Consider the following 9,710-nt stretch of genomic DNA (forward strand, 5'->3'; position numbering starts at 1 on the left):
TTTAAATTTTTTTAAATTTTATTATTTTGTGTGTGGGTACCATCAAATCAGATCTGACTGGTACAGGAGGAGTTTGTTCCTCCTTCTCCAGCAGAGCATCTGGTGGAAGGAAAAAAATAATTAAAGGAAAGAAAACAACTACTCAGAAGCAATTGGACACTTGTCAAGTTGGACAAAACTTATTTTTAACAAAATCCCCTTTGTGATGATATGAAGACGCATAGTCTCATTTACATTGCTGGTTGAAATTATACAACTTCTAGAGAAAGGAACTTGAGGGTAAAGAGTAAAATTTCATATGGATTTACCCTTCTACTTAGTAATCTCATTTTTAAGATTCTACCTGAAAACTAGGGAGCTCGAGTGACCCTGTAGTAAAGTGTTGTGCTACCAATCCAAAAGTACATAGTTCAAATCTACCAGCTGTGCAGTAGAAGAAAGAAGCAATCTCTGCCCATAGAAATGACAATCTCTGAAAAGCTTCTGGATACTCAGCTATGAAAGAGTTCCCACTGGACCACACATAACAACAACAATCTGAAAACAATGCTGGCAAAAATATACAGGCATAACCTATTCTTACCACAGTTTTGTAAGACCAGAAGAGGAAAATTGCATTAATAAGAATTCTCGCCAAAATAATTTTCCCTGCATCTGATCAAATTTTGAGATACCAATTTACTTGAAATAAAAGACATAGAAAAGCACAATAAAAGACATCAACAAGATACAATTAGTAAAATATAGACTGTAAGAAAATTCACAAGGAAAACATTCCATTTCTAAAAAAAAAAACAAAAACCCAATAAATTTCAAGATACAGAAAAGATGATGACAAAAATAAAAACCGCTGTTAATTTATTAATTTATTTAGATGATGATTAAATTAACTTTAAAAATTGTTTTTAAATGTCAGGCAAAGTTAACACTGACTGTTACTGTTGTTGTTAAGTGCCGTCGAGGCGCAGGTGACCCTATGAAGGAGAGTCCTCAACGCTTGGGTGTCTTTCATCCTCTCTCCAGGAACACTGACTAGATATTTGAAATCATTAAAATTTTTAAACACTGTAATAATATCATTGTTTAAGGGGGAAAAAGTTTATTAGACTTTTCCATGACGCAAACCTTAAGAATTACTTGATGGATACTTGAATTTAACAAAAGAAATATACTTGTTAATAAAAGAAGCTAAAGTGAATCATAAAGATCTCCATTAGACTTAATAAACTGTAAACTAACTGTTAAATTTAGGGAGCTGTGGAGGCCTACTGGCAGGATGCTGTGCTCCAATCCCATAGGCATAAGATTCAGGGCCACCAGCTGCTCTGCAGGAGAAGGATGGGCAATCTCCTCCCATGTGATTAACTGCCTCTGAAAACTCGCCCAAAGGTCAACAATTGGTCAGTTCTGACTCAAGACCCTATGGTACACAACAACTGTTTTTTAGAACTTAAAATTTTGGCCTCCATTTTCAGTTCAAATTTACTATTTGGCTTCACGTTCCATCTTATCTTTTGAAAACCCCAATGTCTTCAGAATCACATCTTGCATCTCATAACTTTTATATTATAGAAGTCATAGGGATTACAAAAGTGGCAATCATGTCTAATCAATGTAACAATAGTAAAGAATATGACAAGACTTTTGAGTTTATTTCAATTTTTTTTCATTTTACTAATCTTTTCCAGTATAGCTAATTATTCTAGCTACAACTAGAATCAGCTATCTCCTTATGTGCTTTTTAATAAAATTTCCTTATATACTTTAAATATTAAAATGCTATCATTCAACTTAAGTATATGTATAGTTAATATTACAAGAGTAAAGTGCTTTAATAATAGATGAATGTTAAAGTTCATCTTGTATACAAAATAGAATCAATCTTAGTTAAGTAGAGAAATAAACTATTAGTGTAAACATTAAGAGAGAATGTGTTAGCTATATAACAAAAGAATAATTCATTCTTTTTTGAGCCAACACATATTTCATAAAACTGTAAATAATATGCAGCCAAACAACATATGATAGTACTAAAATTCTAATGTGTGTAGACTATTTCGTATACTAACTTTCATAACATTGAACATAAGAAACTTTAAGAATTATATTTAATTTCCAGTTATTTAATCATATGTATGTCATGAGTTTTTCAAGAAATAGCTCTTCCTTGGGAATTACTTATATTTTACAAGAATAAAGTAAAAGCAAAATGTTAACTTGCCACCTTAAAATTAAATAAGAAGGGATAATTCTGAAAACTCATGTACATCACCAAAGCATTTTCCTTAACCTATGTATAATGATAATAATTAAGAAAACAATATTGAAAATGAAGAGAAAGTATGATGGAATTGATAAGGCACCCAGAATGCATTTTAATCCCACTAGCCAAAAAGAAAAACAGCAGGCATTATAAAATTCAAAGGGACAATTCTTTATAGTTATAAATCTATCCTAGCATTGAAAAATAGAAGCAAAAAGCTTGTTCAAATGATTGCCATAAACTGTTAGCCAGCCATTCCCAGTAATTGAAGACAAAGAATACTTTTTGAGAGTTGTCAAGCTATGAATCACAGGTAAAAAGTGATTTGCAGAAAATAAAATCCCGTCATGGAACAAATTCATACCTGACCCTCCAGTAAGTTGTCTGAGGCCATACATCACAAAGGAGAAGGTTACTATCAGAGAGGCATGGTTTTTCAGCTAGCAATGCAGCTCTTTACAGAGAAGAACTGAAAAGGCTTTCTCCTAAATTATATGTTTTGGATAAAATGGTTAGTGAGGTTATTTAAAAGGTCAGTTTAAAGTGAACATTTGTTTAATTTCACAAATAAATATAGTCAGCAGAGAAGCCATGTAGAAACTGAGTGTTGAGAAATTATTGTTCTTGCTTTCAATGCCAAAATTTTAAAATATACTTAAATATTTAAAATCTTGAATATGTTTATTCTTATAGCCAAATTTATCATGCAAGAGAACTTGAATTTGACCAAATATTGACCTTAATATCCAAATGTAAGAGGAGCAATGACCACATGGGGACAGTTGAACCTAACCCCTAGTAACTCTACAAAGGGAAACTGTCCCCATTAACAACATCCACAATGTAAAACTGATTTTACTGATTTGACTGATCTGATGAGGTCAGATATGCGCACGCCCCCAACTCCACTGCACCTTACTTTTACTAATTACTGCATCCAAATTTTACTGTAAATGACCACACAAACTAAACAAAATCTTTTACTCACAGTTGAGTAAAAATATTTATTAGGAAAACAGGTTTGGGCAGGAGGGTGAAAGACAAAGGATATTAAACAGTTATTCAGATTTAGTAAATAGCAGTCCCAAACCAGGGTAACAGCAAGACATAATCCCTCATTGAGATCAGACAGCATCTCAGTCAACAGCAAAATATCTCTTATGCAGGAACCTTTGGACTCAGAGGAACCTCTAGCCCCAAAGCATACATGCTGCTTTCTCTGCTGTTTCTTTCCTCGTGTTGAAGTTCCTGAATTCTGACAATGAATTGGCTTAATTTAGTGGCAAGAGTAGCCAATCCCCTTGTGGATAGGCTAACATGCCTTATGAGGGAGAAATTACTTAAGCAGCTGTTGATGATAGGCAGGCCACCTGCCCTGCAAGGCAGCTGGAGATTATCACCCCAGGTGATCTAAGGATGGTGGGTGGAGCCTCAAAGATTAATTTTACTTACATGTTCCCAACTGGCCATGGGGTCAGGTCTAAGGCAATGGACAGAAAAATCATTCTTAAAATCTTAACACCACATTAATTCCACAATCAGCCAAAATGCTTTTTTGATGCATTTAGGGTCATGGATGGAGGGATAGAGAGATGGATAGATAGCTGGATGAACAGGAAGCTGAATAGATAATATATAAATGAATGTATGTAAGAGTACATATGTATATATTCCAATACTGTAGAGAAAACAATAGTTATGTATTTGTAATAGCTTCTTACATTAAGATAATATTTTGGGGAAGATATTTGTCAATAAGTCTGAAAGGAACATTTTTTGCCTCAGACAACACACTCATGAAAATATACCCCCAAAACTTATAAATTATAGTATATGCATCTTGTTCTATTTGGATTATTCAACATTTAGGTTTTTTTTAATTCTTTTTTAGAAATTCTTCCTCTTTAAAAGTTTTTTATTGTGATTTTAACAAAGTTTGCAGAAAAGCTGACTTTTCATTCCTTTTGTGCATTTTTCTCCCTACCCACCCAGTACACCTTTTTTAAAAAAAGTCATTCATTTGCATAATTTCCTTCCTCTCACCCCATCCCTATCCCACTTTGCAATGTACTTGTTATTCTGGACTGTTTTCATGCAAATAATGCCTAATAATCACATATTCCTTTTAAACAGTTCTTTCCTTCATTGGTTCCAGTGCAGTGTTCATTATTTATCCCCTCTGTTTTTAGTTTTACCCCACCCAACCATGTCAGTCTTACTTTATAACAGTGATTTGTCCTTTTGTGTCTGAGATCTTTCACTCAGCATAATATCCTCCATGGTCACGCATATTGTGTGAGGTTTTACAAGTTCTTTGCTTTTCAGTGCTGCGTGGAATTCCTTTGTGTGAATATACCATGGTTTTTCCTTCCATTCATTTGTTGATGGTTTTGGGGTGTTTTTTTTTAATCCTTATTGGCTTGTGATCTCAACTGCAATATCACTTTCTCAGAAAAGACTTCCCTAATTTCAAAAATTGTTAACAATTTCATCTTACTTGGATCCACAATCAAACCTTTGGTATCAAAAGTCAGAAATAGAGACTTGTACACCAGTGTTCATAGCAACATTAGTCACCATAGCAAGAACATGGAAACAGTCCATATGCCCAACCATGGATAACTCAGTCTCATAAAGACAAAAACTGTATAAGGCCACACTGTAGAACGAGTATGAATATCTGGGGTGGGTGGTTCCTTAATCATAGGGTCACACAGTTTGATGGATAGAAGCAAAGATGGGTAAAGGGAAGGGAAAAGATCCAATGCGGAAAACAATGTATATGAAATTTGTAAGTAGACCAGTTTAAAATTAAAGAAAACAATAATAATTTGTTTTTAAAAATGTTAAAGAATGAAAAGACATGTTGTATTGGGAAATTTTACTGCTTAGACCTCCAAAGTGCTAAGGAATAATGATGTCAGCTTATGACTAAGGTGTACTGGATCTAAGCCATGGTCATTTCAACTACTTATTATGCATCTCAAAGTTGAACAATGAATAAGGATGTCAGAAAAAGAATCACTGCCTGTAAATTGTGGTATGGGAGAAGAGTATTGAATAGGCTATGAACTGTAAAAAGAACAAACAAGTATGTCTTAGAGAAAGTACAACCAGTGTGCTCCTTGGAGGCAATGTTGGTGAAGCTTCATCTTGCACACCTTGTGCATGTTGTTAGGAAGGGCCAATTCTTGGAAAAAAATAGCATCACGGTTGGAAAAGTGGAGAGTCAATGAAAGAGAGAAAGATCCTCAACAAAGTAGATGGACACAGTGACTGTACCAATGGGCTCAAGTGTATCAGAGATGATAAGGATGGCAAGGGATAGGGAAGGGTTCAGGTCCATTATTAATAGAGTCACTATGAGTTATAGTCAACTTGACAGCACATAACAGCAACAACAACCACTGCACAATCAGAAATAAAGGCTGGTGATATAATCTGTAGTGAGCCATGCTGCTAGACCAAAGGTGGCACCTGTTACTTCAAATCTACCAGCTGCTTCCTGTGCAATGTACAGCCCTAAAAACCCAAAAGAAGGTAAGCAATAACTTGGTTTCTACTTGACAGCAATGAGTTTTTGAGATTTACTATATACCATGAGACAGTACGTTCTTTATAATAATTCATATTTAATATAATAATTTTATATGTGGACTTAGATAATCACTCCTCCCTACAGGCAGTACTTTGCATAGTGTACTTATTTTATTTTGCTTATTATTTTATATTTACAACACACAATATGAACACAACAAATATTTCTTGATTGAATTAATTAAATATTAGAAACACTATTATATTATAAACTTTGATGCAATGTATATAGAATTTCATATGTGACTGTTGTTGTTTGGTGACACTGAGTCAAGTACAACTCATAGTGACTCGACAAAAAACAGATCTGAATTCTGTCCTATCCTGTGCCATCTCATCATCTCAGATATACTAAAGCCCAATGCTGCAGTCATGGTCTCAATCCATCTCATTTGGGGTCTTCTGATCTCTTTCACTGACTTTCCAACTTTTCAAGCATGATACATGTGCCCATTGTTGTTGTTGTTAGGTGCTGTTGAGTAAAGTATGACTCATAGTGACACTCTGAACAGCCGACCTGAACCCCGTCCTATCCTGAGCCATCCTCATTATCTCAGATACAGTAGAGTCCATTGCTGAAGTCACTGTGTCAATACATCCCACCGAGTGTCTTCTTCTCCTTCACTGACTCTCTACTGTTCCAAGTATGATGTCCCTTTCCAAGGACATTTTCCTAACTCTAACACTAACCCTAACACTAAACCCAACTCTAACCCTAAATTTAAATGTTACCCTAACCCTAACCCTAACCCCAACATTAACCTTCACTCATACCCTAAGCCTAACTCTAACACTAGTCCTAATGTTAACCCTAGACTTGCCTAACTAAGTTCATGTCCAAAATATAACAGACGACATTTTGCCATTTTTGCCTACAAGGAGCACTGCACAGCAGCCTTCAGTAAATGTTAGCTGCTATTCAATATCATTAATCATTGACAGATCCTAAAAACTATTTAGAATGGCATTTATGTTCCCATTAACAATGTAAGTATTATTATACTTCTTAGAAATTAAATTTTCTAATAGTGGGGGAGAAACAAGGGCTCATACCTTTAGTTGTGTAGCAGAAGCTAATTTTTTTGCTTCAGTTAATGCATGTAATTGTTGATAATCTACTGGTTTATATTTGGTGCTTTTAATTCCATTTTTCATACAGAATAACAGATAATCTATTTTCCATGAAAAAGAAAAATTACAAAGAAGTAGGGTTATGTTATTATTATAGTTTTGACAATATACTGCCTTCAAATGGCTTTTTCTAAAACATATATATATATAATTTTTATCTTGTAATTGTGAAGAAACACAGCAAAATAAACACAATTTGCAGTTTCTACATGTATATCATTTAGTTACATTGATTGCCTTCAAATATTTTAAAAATATTTTTAAACACAAGAAATAGTATGCAATATTCATAACATTTTAACTTCTACTTACTCGCCTTGTTAGGTGCCTTTGAGTCAGCTTCACCTCATAGTGGCCCCATGAGCAAGGGAACAAAACCCTGCCAGGCCCTGTCCTGTGACATCGTCACAGTCTGCTGTGCATCAGTCCATTGTTACAGTCACGCCATCACTCTGTCTCCAGGAGAGTCTTCCTCTCCTTCCAAGCAGGATGTTCTCCTCCAGGAACCTCTTGATGTATGTGAGATGAAATCTCATTATCTTTGCCTTTACCCTAGAAACTCTTGAAGTTCTACATTACCTCTTTATTCCTTGCACCAATTACTTCTGAACAGGCACAAAAGTAAGATTGTGTAAAGAATACAGACTATCTAAATTATTATACCAAGAAGTTAGAAAATTTTACAGTATCAAGATAAAATGCATGCTCACTCTTTAAGACATTGTTTTTATATGAAATGCACTGTTGTTGTTGTTGTTGTTGTTGTTGTATGCCATCAAGTTAATCATGACTTACAGCAATTTTCTGAACAACTGATCTGAGTCATTCCCCGTCCTGTGACCCTCTCACAATCTCTGATATATTCAAACACACTGCTAGTTACTGTGTCAGTCTATCTTGTTAAAGGTCTTCTTCTCTTTCTCTGAACCTCCACTTTTCCCAGTATGATATCTTTTTCCAAGGGCTCACCCCTCTTGAAAATATGCTGAGAATATGTGAGATGAAGTTTCACCATTCTTGCCACTAAGGAACACCCAGATTGCACTTTCTCCAAGACAGACTTGTTTATTTAGTTGGCAGTCCATGGGATATTAAGTATTCTTCTCCAACACTACAGTTCAAAAGCCTGACTTCATCTTCTGTCATCTTTATTCATTGTGCAACTTTCAAAAGCATGGGAACAAATTGAAAAAACTGGCTGGGATCAGGTGTCCCTTAGTCTTTAAACCAATATCTTTGCTTTTAGCAGCTTGATGAGGTCCTTCACAGCATATATTCCCCTGTACAACACATCTTTTGACTTCTTGACTTCTATTGCTGTGAATGATAATTATGGAGCCAAGTAAAATGAAATCATTGACAAATTCAGTCTTTGCTCCATCTATCACAATGTTGCCAGTGGTGAGGACTTTTAATTTTCTTGATGTTGAGATGTAACTTATATTGAAGGCTATAGTGTTTGGTCTTCTAAAATATGTTGTTGTTGTGTACCATTGAGTCAGAGCTGACTCACAGCAAAGGAAGGACATAGGAGGAGATTGCCCATCCTTCTCCCTCAGAGCAGCTGGACTTGAACAACTTGCCTTCAGGATTGCAGGACAGCTTCTTGTCACTAGGCCACCAGACAGCTGGTGGATTTGAACTGCCTGCCTTTGGATTGCCAGCACACTCTTTGATTATAGGCCATCAGAGCTTATAAATGCTTAAACATAATATTATTCTAAATTAACTTAAGTAAATAGATTTTTTAAATTGTGCTAAATATATGCTGCTTTGGGGCGTCAAGGATTCATTTATAACTCAGAGCAATCCTATGTAGAAGAGAACAAATCACTACCTGGTTTTGTATCATTTTTGCAATTGTTGCTATGTTTGATTCCATTATTGCAGCCATCTCACTAGGGTCTTCCTCTTTTTTCCAGGAATTGGTGTCTCCAAATAATATGTTCAAAGAACATGAAACAAAGTCTTACCATCCATGATTTTAAGGACTATTCAGATTATACCTTTCCCCAAAACAGATTTATTTGTTCTTCTGGAAGTCCATGGTATATTCAATATTCTTTATTCAAAAGCATTATACCTTATTGAAAGACACTATTTTTTTTTATTTTCCTTATTCGTTGTCTAACCTTTCACTATCATATGAGGTAATTGAAAATGTCATGGTTTGGGTCAGAGCATCCTTAGTAATCAAAGTGACATTTTTGCTTTTTTAACATTTTACAGTAGTCCTTTGCAGCATATTTACCCAATGCTTTTCTTGACTGCTGATTCCATAGGTAATGAATGTGGACACAAAGTATAATGAAAACCTTGACAACATCAATCTTTTCTTCATTTATTGATCTTGACTACTGGCCCAGTTGTTAGACTTTATATTTAGGTTTAATTCATACTGAAACTGCTGTCTTTGATTTTTTCTTTTTAGTAAGCATAATAACATTTATTTAAAGCACACACTAATAAAATGACCCACTTGAACCTAATACTGCTTTTAATTTTTTTTCTTCTGTACTTATGGCTCCAGGAATAGATGGTATACCAACGGACATATTTCAGTTAACAGATGCTGCCATGGACGTGCTCACCAAATTGTGCCAAGAAATCTGGAGAACGACCATTTGGCCAACTGACTGGAAGAGATCAATATTTGTTCCTATCCCAAAGAAAGGTGACCCAACAGAATGTGGAAACTACAGAAAAATCTCACTGATTT

At 34.9% G+C, this 9,710-nt stretch overlaps 1 protein-coding gene across 1 annotated transcript in view; it reads right to left on the bottom strand.

Annotated features, from left to right (window-relative positions):
- CCDC148 (coiled-coil domain containing 148) overlaps nucleotides 1-7,034 on the bottom strand; it is a 314,203-nt gene extending 307,169 nt beyond the window's left edge. Inside the window, exon 1 of the mRNA XM_006880794.1 lies at nucleotides 6,914-7,034. The gene's annotated coding sequence lies outside the window, so the exon portion shown is untranslated. The remainder of the gene's footprint in view (nucleotides 1-6,913) is intronic.
- Between the last annotated feature and the right edge of the window lie 2,676 nt (nucleotides 7,035-9,710).

The sequence above is a fragment of the Elephantulus edwardii genome, unplaced genomic scaffold, assembly GCF_000299155.1.
Source record: "Elephantulus edwardii isolate Elephantulus edwardi_28Jun2011 unplaced genomic scaffold, EleEdw1.0 scaffold00010, whole genome shotgun sequence".
Classification (NCBI taxonomy): Eukaryota; Metazoa; Chordata; class Mammalia; order Macroscelidea; family Macroscelididae; genus Elephantulus; species Elephantulus edwardii.